The following is a 21,635-nucleotide window of genomic DNA, read 5'->3' as shown; positions in this document are numbered from 1 at the left end:
TGACTGAAAACCAGGAAATGTTTCAGGTGAGAAGAATAGGTCTATGTCCAAAATTAATTAAAGTCAATTGTACATAATCTGGCATTATATCTCCAACTGTGCAAACACCCTGTACAGATGATAGTCACGCTAATATGACACATTAAAAACAAACAAACAAAAAAAAAACTACACAAGACAAAGCATTAAATACTGTATTAAAATTTTTATACAAGGCTATTAATAATTTGATCTTAATACCGTTAAATCCGTTAAATCAGTTGCCTATAAATATGATTTGCTCTTTTACCTCCTGCCACATGGCCTCAATACCTGTGCTGGACTTGCAAAACTAAAAGGCACCTCTGCAGAGTATCCCCCTCCACTTCAGACAGTTAGCCCCAGATACCTTCTGAAAAACACACAATAGTTTCACTTCCCTGAGCTGAAAAGAAAGGGAGAAAGGAACAGCAGTCACTTATTTCAATCACCTCATCAAGGATGGCTAATTGATCCCCAGCATTTACAGGGGTGTCTGCTCTGCTCCCATATAAAAGGAGACAAAGATTGAGAGCAGCCAGTTTCTACATGTTACAGTCCCTGCGGTCAATGCGCTTCTGGGAACGGAGATACTTGGGAGAGCTTGCCCTGCAAGTGATGATGCAGATTATGTGATGAGTGCTGCTAAAAACACCAGCCCATCAGTCCCTACCTGCTAAGTGCTGTGGTCAGCCTTTATCTGGAAATGTTCTGTAAAATGTTGTTGGTTTTTGGCAAAGTGGAAGGCATCCTTGCTGTTTGCCTGCAGGTAGGTCTTCACTTGGCACTGACAGACTCGATGTCTGACATTGTGTGGCCAAGTTTCTTGCTGCAGACACCATTCCTCTCCCTTCACCCATAGCCTGCTGCTCTTATTTTGTTTTATCTCTTTTTTTTCAGGCTGAGCAGCATCTGGGTAAGAGATATTTGTTTTGGGAAAAGAAGAAAGAAAACTAGTCTGGAATTATTGAAAAATGCAATGCAGATTTCAACAAAGAGTCACCTAAAGACAGCTAAAGAAATCCATAGAAGTCTTTTCTCTCTCTCTCTCTCTCTCTCTCTGTCTGTCTGTCTTTTTGGGTTTTTTTTTTTTTTTTTTTTTTTTTTTTGGGGTTTTTTTTAGAAAACAAAGTTGATGGAAACAGCTGGAGACTACAGCTTGGAAAATTGAGAAAGTAAGATGAATAAAACTTATAAAACTTCCTGTTTTCCTCTCCTGTCCCAACCTGCAGGGGACAAGGTTGGGGGGCAACCTTTTCAACTCCTTTTCAAAACAGGGGTTGGACTCCCAAAGAGTTCAGGTTTGGACTATTTTTCTTTAAACAAAAATATCAATTATTCTTTTGTACAGTGTTCAAGGTCTTTAGCTTAGCTACAGTTTGTCACACATAAGTAAACATAGCAGACCTACTACTTAATTCTGATTAGCATAAAAAATTGGTTTTAATAAACCTTAATCTTTAATGCTCATATGTACCACTGCTTTCAACTCCATGCCTCACTAAAGTTTTCCTAGCTCAGCATCTTGAAATTAGCTTTTGTTATCCTATTCACCAATGCTACAATTCACTGAATGTGAAAAAGCAGTCATGAAATTTGGCTTGTAAGTGCTCTAGCTGCAGGTGATAGGACTTCATTCTGCACCATTTCCCCAACTCTTTTCAGTTATCCCTGGGACACTTTGAGACTCATAAAGACGTGTCTCAGATTTAGTATTCAAAATTTAGGTTTTATTCTTTTATTCTTTTCAGTTTTATATGGGCTTAACACAGGTGCACCAAAGCGAAGAGCTGCTGTGGGATAAAGTTGCCTTGGCTGTTCTCTCAGCACATTCCACTGCTATAAAAACAGTGAAGACATCACTCAACCTGTTCCAAAACAGCCACGCAGAAACCTATAAAAATCAGTAGAACCAGAAGATCTCATTTATATTCCTAGTAATGCTATTGAGACCTCTGAGATTTTGTCCAAGTGACTAAGTCCTCCACAGACCTATTTCCCACAGCTGAGAAGGGAAAATACTGATTTGGGGCATGATACTGAGATTTCTGCCCTTAAGTTTTAGTTAAGTCCTGAGCATAGAGCAAGGGCCTATGGTCAGCAGGAAAACAATGACAACCATTTCTGTAAGTTCAAAGATTTCAAATAGCTAGCTCCTATGCAGGAATCTGTAACAATTTTATAAGACAGACCCACTACAATATTTTGGTTCATATGGTTTAATCAGTGAATTTAGTAATTTTATTTTTAATGGGTTAGTTTTATTAATTTCCATTGACAACATGAATGTTTGAAATGGTGAGGGTTCAAGTCTTCTAACATACTCTGTGGTGAGATCTATAACTGTTGGGGTTCTTTTCTTATAATATCTATATCAGCTCTACCTCTATTTCTGAAACCCTGTTATTGAACACTCACTTCAACATTAGTGTGTCTATTATGCATCACCTGAGCACTATTTTTCAACTGTAAGACCAGGCACATGTTCAGAATAAGAAGCCTCTATGAAGGATGGATTTTAAAACAGAATTAAAATATATTTGCCATCATGTAGAGACCATGCCCAGGTGCAATACTGAGTTTTTTTTTTTTTTGTGTGTACAATCTCACATTATTAGGTTCTCACTACCTCCCTCAGGAAACACCTGGAGTTCAAAAAGTATACTGTTTATACTTAGTGTACAAGACCTTTGTTTAAATTACATTGAAGGTTTTAAGCAAAGTACTTAAATCCAACATGTATGTATAAGCTCCAAAAACTGCAAAACATGCCAAACAAATCTAGAAATTTCTTGAAAATACAGTGCCTGGGGCAGCAAGCACAAAAACCCAGACCTCTGAACATTGAGCATATCTGATACAGCAAAAGCTTGTAGACCTGTATCTGCAATCTGCAATGGGAAAGAGGTAAAATCAATACAAACTGAGGACATGTCCCTCATATTTTGACAGTATCCACTAAATAACTGTTGATTTTCTTTTTTATTGTCATGGATGTCCTCTAGTTTAACTCCAAATATTCTAAATCCTCATGCAAACCTATATCTGCAACTTTGTTTGTTATTTGGGCTCTTGAGTCTTAAAATATTTACCTAAGGCCCAAAGACCGGCAAATTTTATCCTTATTTTATTCAGCCATATATTCTGACTCACTGTTTTTACCTCCTCTCTGTAGAATCAAATAAGTATGAGATATCACTGATTCCAAGTGATATGGAACCAAAGCAAATTATTTTGGGACCCATGGTATTCATCAAAGCTGTGCTTGTGTCTGGAGACACCAGCAGATCTGGACACATGCCATGTGGGCCAGGCAGTCTTGTTGGCATCAATGGTCATTCCACTTCCCTGCCACAACAGGGATCTCACGGTCTTTCTCCAGCTGAGCACTTGGCTCTGAGTCACTCTTCTCTTGTAACAAAATAGTTTCAGGGCTGTAAAGAACCCCTGTCCTTCCTGCTCTGGCCTGCCTCATTGCACCTGTCCTTCCTTTGTGCATTTGCAAACAAGCAGCAGACACAGATTACAGTTGCCCTAAAGTATTTCTGTACCTTCAGGGTTACTTATTTGACACAGACCTGAGACAAAGCGGATCAACCAGATCATGGGGCACAGCAGGGATTTAGGTCCATCTCTCTACCCCAAAACCCTACATAGGGCAAAATGTTCATTTTTATATTTTGGAAGTTCTGGAGCTATGGAGCTCTTCCCCAGACACATCAGGTCTGCCAGTGTGCTTCCAGCCTTATTGCAGCCTTACTCACTGAAATACTCCTGCTGCTCTCAGGACCTTCAGGATACTTGAAGCTCTGCACTAGAAGAGAGGCTGTTTGAATTGTTTTCTCCACATTTAATTTTTACAAGAAATTTGGGGTTGCGGCCAATAATATTATTGGAATCAGCTGAAGATTTCACATAAAAATTAAATTAGACTATTATTAGAGTACCATGCACTTGCCCAGTGGTGCTTTTCCATTTTCCTTGAAACAAAAGAAGAAAACACTGCCCTCACATCAGATAGAAAGCTAAACAAGTCTAGCAGTGCAGGAAAATGTTGCTTCCAACAAATTGCACGGGGTATTTTATGTCTTTGTGTAGTGCCCTGACTGCCTAATCAGTGACACTGAGCACAACACCATCTGCAGTGTTCCCTGGAAGAGGCCACAGTGCCATCCTCTGCTTTGTCAACAAGAAATCTTTCCTGAGAGAGCATCACTATGGGAGACTGAGGAGCTCTCCTCTCATCACAGCCAGAACTACGGAGATAACAGCCCAGGGCTACACCAAAAGGCTGATGTGTGTCATATCTGCTGGCTGGGCTGTGCTCACTTAAAATAGCCTGGATATTGTCCTAAGTCCACTGGCTTGACTCCGAAGAAGAAAGTTAAAGGGTTTATCAAATAGCATAATTCTAGGAATACCACAAATGTCTAAAGAAATAAATAGGGAAGGAAGACTCTGACTCATTAAGAACTAGCTTTCCAGGGTGAATAAAATGTGCAGAATTCTCATTGTGCTGCCATATGCTTATTTCTCCAAAGTCATCACCTGGGAGGACATTTGTTTTAGGAAGGGTTCACTTTCAGATGACACATGACAGGATCAGTTTATGAGGAAGAGCTATGAAAAAGTCAAAGGTTTTCAAGTATTTCCTCAAATAAAAAAAATACACCAGATATGACCTTATTTTCCTCAGGAAGGCTACAGGTTTTTAAGCCTAAAGAGAAAATGCAGATACATGGGGAAAAGATTGAAATTAACTTCAAAGATTCCCATCTGTGTCTCACAGCTGGATCAAAAATGCAATGGAAATGGAAAGATACTTATCAAATTCAATGCACTTCAAATACCTGTATATTTTTTCTAAATAGGAATGCAAATTTGTATCATCAAACAAAATTCTTCCATCATTTCAGGACAGAATTTCTGCAGAACTTGAGAGACAGCTTGAGGACAGAAAAGTATATAGCAAAAAATCCTCAAACAAAAAAACTGATGCTGTTTCACATCAACTAAGACTCTTTAGTCAGTGATTAAGGGACACTACAAATAATTTACCAAGGAGAATTGAGGAAGGGAAGGTATTTGGGTAAACTTAAGTGAATTTGAGCACAAAAAATTAGACTGATAAGAATACCAGTTCAAAATGAACAAGAAACAGTTAAAATACTTTGCCAAATTATCCTTCGAAGAAAATCCAAAACATAAATTAACACTGAGAAAAAAATGTCTAATGATGACAGAGACTTTATGATGACAGGCATCCTGATGAATTGTATGAGAAGGAAGAACAGAGGGATATTTTTTAAATCTATCATCAATCTGTGCAGGGAGGATTTATTTCCCTCATAAAGACGTGACAAAAATACGAATATGCCTGTAGATTTATGTTCCCTAATCTCCTAATCAAGAAAACACTGAGAGCACAATATTCAAGACTATCAAAGCACAGTTTCAGCTGCACACATAGGTGCAGAGAATACAGGAATCATCCCACAGAGCAGGTGTTACATCAGCAGTGCTCACAAAAGTTAGTTCAGGACACACAGGAGTTGAGCCATGAAGCAAAACTCACTGCAATATAAGTGCTTTCAACATGTTAATCAAACTGATTAGTTATCTTAAACCACATAAAAGTAAAGCTCAAAAATGAGGAAACTAAAGAAGGTCAGAACCAAGAAAACCAATGGTTTGAGCTGTCTGTGAAGCACCAGCAGCAGACATTATGCCCACATTCAAGAAGTAAGGGCAGAAATAAAGTACATGTGAGCCATTAATCTCAGTCCTAATGAAATGATTTGCAGCTCTTATAATCACCAGGGTAAGCAAGTACACAATACACAGTCACACCTCAGATTTGAAACAATTTTTCTAGTTCCAAAATCCATATACATTTATGGGTTATTACACTGGTCAGTGTACAGAGCAGGGTGGCTGCTCACTACCAGAGAACAATGAGCCACAACCCTGCCACAGGACTGGATTCCTGGTGCTCTCATTCCCACTGTCCCAGTGCTGTGGGTTCCCACACACAAGGATGGGGTGGCCTCCCCAGCACAGAGGAGCCCTGCGTGTCCCAGGAAAGATTTCAGTGACATGGTCCTTGAAGAATGACAAATCAACTGCGTCTGTGAAGAACAGCAACATGTTCTTCCAGAGATCTGGGCAGTACCTCAGGAGAATGGGTTTCTCCAGGGGCACATTCAAAGAGTGGTTTGATCATGTGAGAAAATAGGACTTCCCTGAGGAAAGTGCTTGGCATCTGCTGACAGAAAGAATAAAGGTTCTGGACAAAAGACTAAAAGCTTCCAGAGTCTCCAAAAAAAAAAAAAATTATAAAGCAGAACTAGCTTAAGCCTCAGAATCAAATACCAGATAAGAAAGCTGTGGGGGCTTCAAAATGGGTTCCAACATCACAGTTCATGGAGATTGACTCATTTTTGAGGTTTCAAATACTGTCTGATCACCACACAAAACCTCATTTTGTTCTGTTTTGATTGACACATTCACAAATTTTGTGATGCCAGTCTCAAGCAAGGGGTTGAATTGAGCAGGATTAGTACAGTCAATAAAACTTGGTGGTCTCTGTAATGTATTCTGGACCTTTTAGCCAAACCAAGTAAGGGCTATTTCATCAGAACACTCTCCCTTTTGTTCTCATACAGAGTAATTGCATATAGCTTTACTGGGGATGGATACATGCCACTGAATTTGTATTAAGTAGACCCTTTTCCTAAAGGGATGTGTCCAGGTACCAGTCAACCCCACCCCAACCTCCCCCCCAAAAACCAAACTCAAACAAACAAAAAACCCCAAAACAAACAAAACAAACAAACAAACAAAAAAAAAAAAAACCCAACCCCCACAAAAAAAATCAACTAAAAAAGACTAAAACAAAATAAATTAAAAAAAAATAAAACAAACCACTGAGCAAAGCACTAAATTAGAAAGAATGGTACTTTTTTTAACATGTAGATCTGATGCTTCTTGCCTTTCCTGCTAGCCATCATTTAGCTGAACTTGCCCATGCAGAAAAGTTCTGCTTATATCATTAGTCACCTCCATCTGCCAGCAAATAAATCAGACTCAGCTGTTTGTTGAGCCAGCAGAAATATGGCAGGGCTAATGGTTTTATTGTTGAAAGAGCCCTGACTGTATCTCCTCATTCAGGCTCAGGTTTGCTTGAATGTAAAAGGATTAATCTGGAGAGGAAGTATCCATTTTGTGGCTGTAGATCAGAATTCAAAGACAAGATCTGACAGGCAGACTTTTTGAGGCAGGCAAAGTTAGTGATAAAAGTACTAATCACCTAATTCAGACTCAATTTCATTTGTGTACCATGTACCTTTTCCCCTGGATTGTTATGAACAAGAGGCTTGCATGAGTCCATAGCAGTAGTTTATAGTGGCACAGATTTTTATTGGTGGTTTTACTTAGGCAATTTGATGTATTGCAATAATGCTGAATAGACTTAGTTGTATAAAGCTCACAGTTTTATTGTTTAAGTTGTATATATTTTCATCTGTAGTTTTGGTAGGATAATGCATGAAAAAAATGAGGACAATTTGCCTGTGCAGATCATACAGGATTCAAGTTGAAATTATGACTTTTCATTTCATCTTTTTAATTTGTCTAATCAGTAGCTATTTCTTTATCAATTGATTTTCTCAAAATTAAATTATCATTAAAGAACTGTAGTAACCTTAGACTTAAAGCCCAGGAAAATAAATGTAGTAAACTTAGATTAACACAAGAATACTTCAAACCCGAAATAAGAATCCAGACCCTTAGATTCAGGCCAGTAGTGGCGTTGCATACAAGGATGAATTACAAAGCAATACGAAAAGATGGCTGTATGTCTAACAATGACCAAAGAGAAAAATGATATTATGCTGTTCTCACTTACCTTAGTGAATGCCTGAAAAAAGTTCAGCCACTTGTTGATTATATCAGAATTTGGAAGCAGATACATACTGCAATTCTGTTTCTTTGTAATTTATGTAAACTACTCTTAAGTGAAAGTAAATAATTTTGTTCCTTTCTATCAAAAGCAAAGTCCCCCAAATACAATTTTAAGACATGAATTATTGTGCAAGGCAGTTTTCCCCCTATATTCCTCTTATTTTATATCCCAGTGGTATAAACTGTTTACAAAGCAAGCAAAATTTGACTAGGTTTCTATCCATCACATAAAATAGCATCTGAAAAGTTAGTATACATTATGACCATTATGACATAATTTTTTAAGGCTTTTTTTTTCAGTAGATTCCTAAAATGACCATTAGATTTGATGACTGAGGTGTGATTTCATTCCACCAGGACCCAGGCTCTTCACAGGTTTTCTTTGACTTAATGCAGTCAGCATATTGTTTCCCCTCTTTCCCAAAGTTCCTTAGAAAGAAATATGTTACAGAAGGAACCTCTGTCACCAACTACATTGTGCATTTGAAACCCATACAGAACCCAGCTTGAATAAGGAGAATGACCCTCTGCAATGGCAAATGCAATCGTGCCACCCATTCAAGTACACCCTGGCCCTATGACCTGCTTCTTAATTCTGCACAAGGGAAAAATACCTGAAAAATCCTCCAGAAAAACTGGGCTTTTCCCGTGATTTATTCCACTATTGCTCAAGGCCTTGTCCAGCTGGGAGGTAGCTGGCTTTAATATTTTGAACTCAGTGAGTGTGAGACATGATACACTCTTTTAGACAAGGACCATCAATCACTTCAACTAAGCAGATATTTTTAGGTTATTAAAGATTGAAAGTTAGACTTTCTGAATATTCAATATTCACCATACCTGGTGAATGGCTGTGAATTTCTTGCTACTATACCTGGCATTTACAATTTTTGATTTGAAGATATCAAGCCCATCATTTATGAAATGTAAAGACCTGATAACATTGACAGAGGCGAAAGTGGACAAAATATGTTTCAAAATAACATTGGTCACTAATCAAAGTGAATTGTTCCAAGTCCAAGATCTGGAGCACAGAATTAGAAACTGACATGCAACACAAATGTAATTCTAAACTATCTATAATTGTTTTAAGAAGTTTCAGTCTTAAAGAAAAAGGGGATTTTATATTGTCTTTGACCTTAAAATGTTTGATGTCCCTCATTTAAGTGGAAATCCTCATACTTGAAAATTACCAGTATTTAACTTTGCTATATTTCCTTTTGTTTAATGACTGCAAAGATTCTGCTATGCTCTGTGGAATTATACATGGATATTTCAATTCCAATAAGTTTATACTAAGAAGGCATCACACAAAATAATTGTACACAAATCGAAGTGCTGGAGATAGATCCCTTTATTGTTATTCCATGTAATTCTTATTTTTTCAGCCTAGTTTCCTAAGGTGTCTGTTCTGTTAGCTTGTCTGTCTGTTTCTGTGAGATAACCCTTCCACCTTATCTTATACCAATAGATTTGACCTTGTTAGCCAGTACAAGAATGGTGGTGTTGGTAGCTGTTGAGAGGTGGAAGCAAACCACTGGATGAAATCCCTTTCTGACTTCTCACAGATGGAAAAATGAGTGCTGTAAGGATGACCCCAAACATAACCTAGAACATCCCAAGACAAGAAGATTATTACAACCAGTCTAACCTCTAACATCTTTGATCAGGGTTTATATTTTATAACATGCTAGAGAATAATTCTTACAAATCAGCAGATAAACCAACTCTTTCAATTTCTCCCCCTTATGGGTTTTCTGATGTCTCTGTTCAGTCAGACTGAACTTTTTTCACGTTGCAGTGTTCCTCAAGTCCTGATCCATAGGAGCATGCTGATGCATATTCCTGTTACAGATTTAGCATAATCCCACTGAAATCATGATCAATGAGCACCCCCTGCCCCTCCTTCTGTACTGACCTTGGTTGCTTCCCTTTGTGCAATTCCTTCAGCACAAAAACATTTTCCCCCTTCTTAAATACATTATCCCAGAGGTGCTACCACCATCAGTGATGGGCTCAGCCCTGGCCTTGGAAAGTCTGTCTTGGAGGCCCCAGGCATTGCTTCTGTTGAACACGGGGGAAGTCTCTGACAGTTTTTTAGGGAAGCCTGTAACCTCCCTCCACTATCAAGACTTTGCCATGCAAATCCAATCAAATCCAATGCAAATGGACAACATGAGAAGGAGACCGAAGTGAACTTTACAGAAGCAGAGTCAGAAAGGAGCAAGGAGTGGCCAGGAGAGTGCAACACCAAGCAAAGGGCATAGGTTGCCAGCACATAACATTCAAAGAAAAAGGCCAAGCAGAGGCATGTGAAGTGGGATTCAAATGGCTTTCTACCTGCAAAGCCTGAATCACCATTCCTGTACTAAAAGGAGAAGAATGAAGTTTTGGAAGGATGGCTACCAGCAAAAGGGAGGAGGCCAAATATCTATCTTTTAAAGAGTGAAGATGGGCTTGAAAAGACACACACACACCCAGACAAAGAATAAAAAGCTGCAACAATAGCTCCCATGTGTAGAAGAAGAGAAAGAACTGTACGTGACATGGAAAGCTGAACAAGGCAAATGGGATGGAGAGATGAATTTTGACAAAAATTAAACCAGTGGACAAAACTCAGAACTTGTGTTCATCCTCTCAGTATCCATCACAAGTGTTCATGGGGAAGTATGTCAAAGAGACTACTGGAAATACTAATAGTATAAGGAGTAAAGAAAGCTACAATTGTACAGCAGATTATTTCCTCCTTTTCCCCTAAGACAGGCCACCATGGTGAGTTATTTCTCAGGACAGACCAAGAAGCTTCAAAGTGTCAGAAGCCAGAAACAATCCTCAGAGTTCCATTCTGCAGTTGTTTCAATGCCCCACCATATGTATGGGCAAAATTAGCCCCATCAAAAGGTGGTGTCCTCTAAAATAATACCATGTGTGAAGTCAGCACTTCTTATATATTTTGCAAAACAAAAGCTAGTAATTCAGTGGCTCTATAACAAACAGCCTCTCCCCAAAGTGAGCAGTCAGTAAGGTCAGAAAGATTATTTGGTGAATAGGACTTAGGACTTGCTGCAGTGAATAAAGGCTGACAGGGAAGTTGATAGTGAAAACCCAGTATTTTCTTTGAAATTCAGCTTCTCAATAACCCTGCATATGGTAACACCTAGAATTTTGTCTGCATCCCTCTTCTTTGAAAGAAAGGAATAGGTTCCCCTTCTTTTTGAGAGAGCAATAGAGCAGCACTTTGTGCAATTCATTTTGTCCAAACTTACTCATCCAATCTACAACTTCTTTTTAAAAAAATCTCTTGTCCCCAGCCAAAACAAACAAACAAACAAAAAAAAGAGAATAAAGTAAAGCTTATATGCAAAATTAGAGTCTTGCACCCTTACTGGTGTAATTTAGATGAACATAGATCTGCCAGTCTCTAACATTACAGACCTGGAACTTTAAACACTTCCCCAGTATCCACTGAAGTGGGGACATTTCAGTTTGTAACCAAGGGAAGCCTGCTCCTCTATGCCAAAGACTAAACCTTCATTTTATGAGAAATATACATGAAGGAAATTTGCTACAAAAATAGCATAGAAAGCAGCAGATGTTTGTGGGAAGAAATTAAAGAGGTGTCAAAACTAGAATGCCAGGAATGATAGAAGATAAAGAAAGAACATACATGGAAAATGAGATGTAAACATCATAGACCTGTTTTCTGAAAATGTATCACCTGTCCTTGCTGATTTTGGAAAGCTATAAGTATGGTCTTCTGCTATTACCTTCACTGATTTGTACTGCACCAGCTTTTCTACTGCTTGTATTTCAAATTGGTCAGCCAACATACATGTTCTTTCACAATATATTTGAAAAAACAGGCAAAAAACCTCCCTTCTGTTTTTCGGTTGTTGGGGTGGGGGTTTTTTGTGTGTGGTTTTTTTGGGGTTTTTTTTGGGTTTCGTTTTTTTTGGTTTTTTGTTTTTTGTTTTTTTTTTTTTTTGTAGTTGTTTTTGGTTTTTTGGTTTTTTTTTTAATTTAAAGTGTGCCCTGCCCTTTGCATAAGTGTTGTCTTTCAAATGTGCATGTCAAATGAGCTTCAAAGTCAACACAGGCCAAGTGGAAAAAGTGTGACTAGAATCGTTCCCAGAGAGGAGCTGCAGACCAGATGTGCATCATGCCCCTATCCAAAACCCACCCCACAGTAGAGGCATTGACTGTTGCTTCACACCATTGCACTTCCCAGCTTGTTGCTGCAAAACAGCAATGCCACTCTAACTCTTGTAAAATAAATCATCAGTTACATTAACATTTTAAAGGAAAAAGAAAACAAATTTGTTGCAGCCTTTGGAGAGGAGTCCAATGTAATGAGTGATGTTTCACTGCTGACAAAGCTAGTGCCAAGCGTTTGGGATGCATTTAAGGAAAAATAGAAATTTGAGACTTCTGTTCTCAGCTCAAGCTCTTTTCTTAATAAGGTGTCACTTCCCTTCCCTTCTCACACAGTTTTTTCTTGCTAAAAAGCCTTGCTTTTTGCTGATTGGAAAAAAAACCACAGATCTGCTCCTGTACAGAGGGGAGCACTGCTGGATTTCAGTAGCAGAAGAGTAGGGAACGGCAAAAAAAAAGCAGTAGTGACTGCCATTATGCATATCACACATGTTGATAAGGCTGTGGGGCCCACCATGAAAATAAAGCAGGGCCTGAAGGAAATTTTACAGTCAGTGGTTTGGCAATTGTAGTGGAGAAACAATGAATAAATCCATGGGAGGGGGGAAGTCTGTGGTGGTTCTCAATCTGTTTATAATATGGGTCTTATTTATAGCATGCACCAGAGAGGTCCTGCTGCCTTGCATAATTATCCTGGCAAAAATTTCCAGTGTAGTTGCTGTTTTATCATAGTACTAGTGCTCAGACAAGCACGGCATCCCACCAAAAACTATGAGAAGGCATAAGAGCTGTTGTAGCTGCATCCAAACAATTCCGTGTAAAGGGTTCTGAAAGCCTTGTTTTACTCAGGGCCAAGGGAAATGAAGGATGCAGGTACAGGAAGGTAAATGGGTGGAGTCTCATGTGCAGGTGGGGTACATACTGGAGTACTCATGTGAATATTTTGACACTGCCTCCATGTGGAATTACACAGGTGATCACAAGTAGGTTGCTGCTTCACCCAAGACCAAGGGGCTGTAAAATCTGATTGTTTTACAGTGTCTGGTTGTACTTGAGGAGATGGTATCCCCCCATGATACGGTCCAGAACACAAGCCTAGGAATGCAGAATGAGTTAGAGAGAAAGGGATTGGACACATAGCTATGTCTAGGGGATCTAGATGATTCCACAGCCTAAAACATAACTGAGTTTTTTTTAAAGGTAAATATACCACAAATCTCTATAAATCTACAAACAAAAGCTTTGTAACTGCTCCTACCCCATATGCACAGCTGCACATTGCACCAGCATTTGATCTTGATCCTGGGTTGCTATCCACCTGAACATTGCAGCAGTTGATAAATCTGAGAAATTGAGCAGTCTAGATTACAGATCTGCTAGAGAGCATCTGGTAGACACCAGCATTATTTCTAAAACCAAAAATGTTTCCACAGATTTTCACAGTCAGACCAGAAAATTAGAATGTGGGCAGTGCCATGAAGAAAAAGTACCAAGGACAATTTGAAGATTGCAGTCACACTTTTAACAGTGTTTATGTGGTGATTAATCAGCCAGGATAGCAAGACTGCAGGTTATTTATTATTATTGACACTCCCTTTTCAGTCTTCCTTTGGGTGTTACTCTGTGTCCATATCTAATACGTTTCCTTTGGGTGTTATTCAGTGTCCATAATTTTCCCTTCAGCTACATATTAATACAAATTCAGAAATGGATACAAGGAGGGTTGGGATCTTCATCGTTCCAAGCCCAGCTCTCAGCAGCTGCATGATCATTGACCTGGATGCTCACTGGGTAGATCTCCTCTGTGCTTTCACACCACTAATTCTGTGTCCCAAAGAAGGAGGCCAGAAGACGTGGCAAGCTCTGTTGTCAATTGCTGGTGATGCCAGGAAAGCAGACAAGCTCTAAATAGGAGCAGGGCAGAAAGAGATCACACAGACAAGGAAACCAAAGCCTGTTTGCTTCCATTGCTTTGTATGGTGGGTGAGATGCATACAGTCCTCACCTCACTAGCAGCTCTGGGAGCTAACCATTGACACAAAAATTTTGGGAATGAAAGAGTGAAAAATTCACATTTCAGATGAATCTATCGGGAAAAAAAACAGCTAAAAAACCCCAAAACAAAAGAGACCTCTCAACAGAGTAAAGCAAGTAACTCGAACAAGAACACACTTCCCATTGTCTTTCCAAAGAAATTTCCTCTCTTTACCTAACATATGCTAGCTTTGGATATCTGAACAAATTCTAGCCAAGGGCAGAATATAGCCAAATGTCATATCTTGGCAGCAGTTCTTTTTGGACAATAGTGAGACATTTTATTGCATTCAAATATTGTTGTACCTATCAGCACCCGATGCACGTGCATATTTTAAAGTTTATGGTTTTATTGATTTATTGTGAATTTCCTGCTCTTTCTTTATTGAAAGTAGATAGCTGTGATTTTTCACACCTGTTTTAAAAATACACGTAATGGTTGTCAAATTTTAGCACTTCAGATGCAAGAATTTCAGCCTCCTGTCTGAAAATCATCTCGCAGATTTTATCACCTTGCAATCCCATTTATAAGTGTAAAACACAAGTATTCATCCCAGGGTGACTGGGATTTTTTCCTTACAGAGGTTTAAAAAGCCATTGAGTGATTCTTTGGAGATTTTCATTCGGAGAAATTGTGGTGCCTTTTACCAGTTATTTTTCTTTACATATCTCAGTGCTTTCAACAAGAGACTTAAGGTTTGATACCACTGAGAAGAAACATTACTCCAGAATTAATCAGGATCTGCCATTTTATCAAAAAGACATGTTGTGATGTATTCCTATTTTAAGATAAACTGACATTGGATTAGCATAGTCTAATATTTTAAAACACTAAACTGCTAGATATTTCCTCCGTAGCTTTGGCTTCTGTTTAATAGAAAGAGTTGAGCAGATCCATATTCTTTCTAAAATAAGGGCAGAAAATCTCTTTTTCTGAAATGGATCATTGGGCTGTTGATGTGTTGCCTGTGCCCATGGCAAAAATTACTATCCAGTTGGTAGACACGTTAAAGATAAATATATGAAACTTTGGCATTAAAAGTAAAATGACCTCATGCAATTTAATACCAAATTGCTAATATCAAAATAACAAGCAAATCTTTGCTAATACTCCTAAGTTATCTTCAGGTAAAACAAATCCACATTCTGTTGATTTCAAATGAATGCTTTAAAGAAAACAAAGCTCTGTAGGGGAAGGCTAAGAAAAATACAAACCTGCTGTCTCATAGCTTCTTTTTAAATCAAAATCATCCATATCATAATAAAAAAAATTGTAATGACACCTTTATAGACACTCCTAACCACTTGTTTCTATCAATGGGCACAGCCTCCTGAGCAAAGCCTCTAACTTCAAGCATAAGGTATTATACCAACACTTTGAACCAGCATTTATGAGCTCTCATGTTTGATCGTGTAGATCTCTAGGTCATAGTTTCTGTCACAAACTGAAAATATCATCCCAGTGTCGTTTTGATCTGAGCTAGACCTGCTCTCAGTCTTCCCACCACCAGCAACATGAAAGAAAAAAAATAGTTGGAAAACCCCATGGTTAAAAAACCTAGGCACGGCTTTGCTGTCGCTTGTCAAGCTGAGAAGACCCTGGAGAGAGTGGGACAGAAATTCAAACACACTAACTTACGAATGAGCTCTGATTCTATTCAGGGTAGCACAGAAAAGAGGAAAAGAAGTGAGAAATGAGGAAGCCAAGCATGGCTGTCCTACATTTTCTGATGGCCCAAAGCAGTTGCTGCAGCACTGACTGTGACCCACCGTGAAAGCACAACCGCATACCACCCTCATTCTCCAGCACCAGAGAGTGCAGGAGAAAAGAAAGGAGCAAATCATGCTGTCATGAAGCCTTCTCACAAGCACTCTGGCTTTAATTTGTTGATCTGACCTCCTTGGCCAATGTGGAAATTTAGGTTATTACAAGTTACATGCAACCTGAAAGCAGGAAGGGTGCACACCCGTAGGATGACCTCTTGTCCTTTGGGGTGTTCTCTAAAATAGGACTGCAATCCAGGGAACACTTCTCTTTTTCTCTTTCCTTTTTTTATGACTTTAGTTAGGGACTCAGGTCTATACTGTGAGTGCAAACATTAAAGACCACAAGAAACTAAACAGGAAAAACCAGAAGTCCTACACTTAAAAGAAACAGTGCTGGCTGGTCCAAGCAGTCACTTAAAAATACAATTGGGACAGGAAAGACACAGCATGTGAGTAGACTCTCACAAATGGCTTTATTTAATGCAGGGAAAGAAAAGCAGAGGTTTTTAAAATAGCCAGGTCAGATATTCCCTTACAGAAAGGATCCCACAGCATGCTCCCAAGATGTCCCATGCCAAGTGCCAGACCAGGTCTGGTGTTGCCCCTCCACCCTCTACTACTGGAGCTCAGCACAATGTCTGGCAAAGCACAATGTCTGCTGTGGGGCAGATGGACTCTACAGGCAGGCAGGGTGCAAGAGAAAGCCACAGTGCTCCTGAAGAAAAGAGTACACTTCTGTCTATACACCCAGAAATCGGATCAGTCTACACAAATCCAGTGTCTGTTCTCAGGAAGAAACACTTTCTTTTCTTCTGATTTTACAACCTGCCCATTCTTCCACATGCACTCAAAAAAATAGAAAACTTGTGGGTGAATGGATGTGGTTTTGTTTCCTAAGTTGGCCTTTGTCTCTTTAATTCCCTTATTTCCTTTCAGAAAGAACATTTTCCCTGCGTTACTTAAGACTGGAAAGCATAGGAGAATCTTCATTTCAAATAACACTTTTGGCTACAATACATGTATTTTGTAATTACATTTGTTTTAAATACTGCCCAGCTAATCTGGTTATATCCTGGGGACATTTTCCCTGGTTATAGCTCTGAAACAAACGATGATTTATTTTCTGGTTGTTACTAAAGTGCATATAGATGTGATCTTCGAAGGAACCTCATTTGTCTTTATTCAGGTCATTCGGTAATCAGGCAAAAGAAACTAAACAAAGTGACTAAATTATGTCAGCTGACTACAATATTATTTTCCAAAAACTTTTAAGCAGTGCTCTGCAGCTGTATGTAAGTAACCTTTCTACTGGGAATAGATGTCTTCTAGGGTTCTGTGTTTTGGAGGAACATGTGTTCAGGGACCTCACCAGCTGCCTATGGCAACCATTGTGCTCTTAAAGCAAAAACATATGTCAGGCCAAGGTAAGGGAAGCATTTGAAAAAAAGAAAAATGTCTTTAAAAGTGATGCTGAAAACTGTCAGACAGCTAGCCATGCACCACAGGAAGTGGTAGCAGATTAGAGTCCCCCCAGAGCTACAGAAAGGCAGGGTGCTCTGCAAAGGGATTAATTTCCGTTCCTAACCTGTGAAGGCAGGAGGAAAGAAAATAGAGCTACAATTATCAGTTTGGCAGAGGTTCTGTTTTGACTGAACATGGCCCCACAGACCTATAAGCAATGTGCCAGTTCAGTTTGCCCACGGCCAGCTCCCCTTGGTGCCACTGATGTCCCGCCTGGGTCTGCTCCCGCTCCCCAGCAGCCAGCCATTGCTGCTCCCACAGGGCCCCACCAGCCCTGAGGGAAGCCTTGCCAAACCAGCAGAGCATTGCCCAGAGTTGGCAGTGTGGGGTTCTAGTAGCCAAGAGAAGGCTGACAAACAGACATTAAGAACTGTAAGATGCGCAGGATGGCAAAGCAGGACTGAAAAGCCTAGAGGTGTCTTCCCAAAGACCGTGGTCTAGGGATTGCTGGAACAGCCCTGTGAAACACAACACTGAGCAACTAGTTTGAGCTTTTAATGCCTACACAAAATAAACACAGCAGTGTGCAGGTGTCCTGAGTAAATGTGGGGGTGGGAGGAGAATCCACGTTGCTATAAATTCACAAAAGTATTTACAAAGCATGTGCCGTGTTTTGTCCATTCTCTCTCTTGCAATGTGTGCCTGTGTAAACAATATACATACAGATCCCACGCACTCTACTTGTTAACCTTGCTCTTTGGTGATGCTTTTGCAGCAGTGGATATGGTTGTTGTCAAAGGTTAATTATAAACCAAGTAAGTACTGTATGAGTGTAATCTCACACTTCCAAAAGGGGTCAAAACAAGAAAGAAGTTGTTACGTCTGTCATATAAGTCACATATGTGTCAATTATAGAAACAGTAATAAAAAAACTTAGCTACTGTACCTTCAGGAATACTTATGGACTACCAGTAGAAGGAGAATAAAAATAATAAATAACAAAACCAACAATACAGTATCATCTAGATATTGCTTTTCAAGCTGACATTAAACAGGGACATGAACTTCTGGAAGGATTATAAATTTGCTCTCCTGAAAAAAATGTATCTGCATAGTAGTACAAGTAGACATCTCCCACACACACACCCCCTTGCATCTGACTTCAAGATCCAGTACCTCTTCAGCACTCTCCCTTCTCCAGCATTTCATCCTAATCACCATGTCCAGCTAGTCCCTTTCTCACCCTACATCCCAGCAAGTCAGCCTCCCCACTTGATTTCAGTCTAGCCTCCCCACTTGATTTCAGTCTAGCCTCCCCACTTGATTTCAGTCTCTCTGTCTGTATCATTGTTCTTCTTCCAGCCTGCCTGGGTGCAAAGGGCAGAGGACTCACAAGAAAGACAGGTGTGCCCACCCCTCTTGACCATGTACAGACCAAGCAGTGAGAAATGGGCATCACAGAATCCTTCTGGCAGCATCCCTGAAGCCTGAGCCTGAAGCATACAATGCCAGGTCTGTCCAGCACAGGAAGCTGTAGGCATTCCAACACACCACAAAGATCTTCATTGCTAAATTCTTCTGAGTATGAATAAATTGCAATTTGTCAACTGTTTATGACTTGGCAAAGCATGACTGAGTTTTCCCCAAGGATTCAAAAACACATCCCTGACAGAAAGGCAGCTCTAGCGCCAAACCAAGAGCCTCTACTGCGAAGCTCCAAGGCACTTGAACTTCCTAAGGAAAAGGTTACTTAACCTTTTTTAGCTTTGGAAACCAGAGCATTGTTTACCCTTTGTTTTTGTTCTCACAAACAGCAGAACTACTTTGACTGATGTTTTCAGAAACAAAAACCTGCCCAAGGCATGGAAAAATCTCCTACATGCTGCGGTACACAAAAGCCAGAGTTTTACTGTGGGAAATAATAAGCAGCTTGGGTAACAGGGCTGCCATCCCACCTAAAAGCACCTAACCCACAGGCTTCCCTGCCCATGCGAGCTGGGACTTGTGCACACAGGTTTGCTCTTCCAGCCCCCATCAGCACAGTGACTGGGACATGTCAATTCAGCAGGCATTGGTTTGGGAGGCGACTGTCACCCACTGCAGAGCAGCAGATGCTGGTGACACCAGAGCTTGTCCAGCAGCTTTCATTTCCAGCAATCTAATATTTCAAGCCAGCAACATGAGGCCAGGAAGGAGCTCATATGTCACTGAGGTCCTTGCACTTCCTCTCAGCAGACACTGTGCACCACAAGCGGCGCGTCCTGACACGACTCATAGAATAAATAGCTACACCTCCTTCCCCCAGACCTCTACAGACTCTCAGGGCCATAATATACCTCATAATGTATTCCCACAAAGCCTGCAATAATTCACTTGTCATAATACACCCAGGATACAGGCCAACAAAAGCAGATTTGTATTTCATCTTACATTCTGATCTCTTAAGTTATGATAAAAGAAAACAAATTGAAATACAAGGCACTTTTTTTTGGACCCGGTTTCTGGTTTATTGTTTCAATGAGCTAAACAGGCCTAGCAGAAACATTTGATCTACATAGATCAATCTTTCATGTGAGCCAAAAGGCCACTTCCACCACTTAAAAGGATGAAAAAAGATCAGGACAGTTCCAAGGGGTGGCAGAGGGAAGGTGTAGACCTCAAAGGGATTGCAAAACCCTCTACAGGAACAACTGAAGAATCCAAGAACAGTGTCCTCTCTTTCCACAGAGGACACAGTTCAGTAACTTAATTTTCCTTTTCCAAGAAGTAATCAGATCTTAGGTTAAAGTCACATGAATTAGTATAAAAATCAGATCACACTATGGAAAACATTCTCTTCCATACCAAACAGAAATGCACTTGTGAAAACATATGGCAGGAACAAGCTGGCATTGGTTCATGTTTACTTATCCTGGCAAAGAGGGGAAGAAGCAAATTATTTATAGTAATTTGTTCTTCATTATAGTGTTTTGCTTTGCAAATTACAGATAATTATCATGTATTTTACTTGTTAGCAATTTGCTAAATTCTAACACGTGACCAACTTTCTTTGTACCATCCTTTCCTTTGGTGTTACTTTCCTGGATTCAGGTACATTCTTTACACATACCTTCTGTTTTCCCTTTTTTTTCCTTCATTTTTAAAGCAGGTCTCCTGCACCTATTTTTTTAAGCTGGTAGTAGCAAATGAGTGTTACTGAACACACCAGCAGCTGTTCTAGCCTGTTAGCAAGGGGTGTTTTCTGAAACCGCTGGAGGAGTTGCATTTACATTTCTGTTCACACATTAGGCGGTTCCACTCCTAATCTCAATGCATGGAACAGCCACATGAACTAAGCCTGAATGCACGGGCAACCAATGGAAGCAGCTGCAAGAAGAAACATATGTCAAAGCTGACAAACAGCCATGCACAGGATCTATAAAAGTATGACAGGAATGCAGCAAACCTCATCTACCTCTGCTGGAAGAAAACTGTTCGTTCATTCTCCTGGCAGGCTAGAAGAGCTAACTAAGAGAGCTGCTTCCAGCCATGATGTCTGAGAGCACCCATGAAGTCACAGCCACACAGAGGTATCCAAGAAAATGGGCAGGGCAGTCACTTCAGGGAATCTGATAGACATGGCCACTTCTTGATTTGTTCCTATTCCCCAGCCTACATGTTTGTCGTCTCTCTTTCATCTTCAGCCACAGTGTTTTTTTTTCTTTTTTCCTCATTAAAGGAGTGAATGATTTGCTATCTAGATAGGGATTCAGGTTACAAGAGGGATAGTTACACCAAGTCCTCCTAGCATGTGCAGGATGCATGAGTGCATTAGATGTCTTCACTTCTTTTAGGCTTCCTTTATTCACAAAATTCCTGAAGCTATAGAATTGTAAGGTCTGAGGAAAAAGTATTTTGAACATTGTCAGGAATTACTGACTCCATGACATGCCAACATAATGCAAAGACATTGCAGGGGTAAAATTTGCAAATTCATCACCAGTGGTTTCCTTGATAACATGCAGGAAATTTTTATGTGTTCCTTTCCCATTCCACAATTTAATAATAGCTGACATAATTAAATCCTATAGGTACACAGTTCAGTGAATGTTCTGCATAATGGAATTTATAACAAGTACAAATATTACAAGATCTAATTAAATTTCATATGTTGAACAAAGCTTGTGAATGAATTTTATGTATCTACCAAAATAGATTTATGTGAGATGCTCTTCTATACACAGAGACATAAAGGTGAAATT

General features: G+C 39.7%; 1 long non-coding RNA gene across 1 annotated transcript; it reads right to left on the bottom strand.

Moving 5' to 3' along the window:
* Positions 1-1,719: 1,719 nt before the first annotated feature.
* LOC137472073 (uncharacterized) lies at positions 1,720-20,973 on the bottom strand. Its single transcript, XR_010998003.1, has 3 exons — positions 20,600-20,973; positions 13,909-14,034; positions 1,720-2,663 (listed from the first exon to the last, which is right to left on the bottom strand). It is a non-coding gene; the product is annotated as an uncharacterized lncRNA (long non-coding RNA).
* Between the last annotated feature and the right edge of the window lie 662 nt (positions 20,974-21,635).

The sequence above is a fragment of the Anomalospiza imberbis genome, chromosome 4 (genome assembly GCF_031753505.1).
Source record: "Anomalospiza imberbis isolate Cuckoo-Finch-1a 21T00152 chromosome 4, ASM3175350v1, whole genome shotgun sequence".
NCBI lineage: Eukaryota > Metazoa > Chordata > Aves > Passeriformes > Viduidae > Anomalospiza > Anomalospiza imberbis.
Note: the sequence above shows the minus strand (reverse complement) of the source record. Positions and strands in the feature narration are given on the sequence as shown.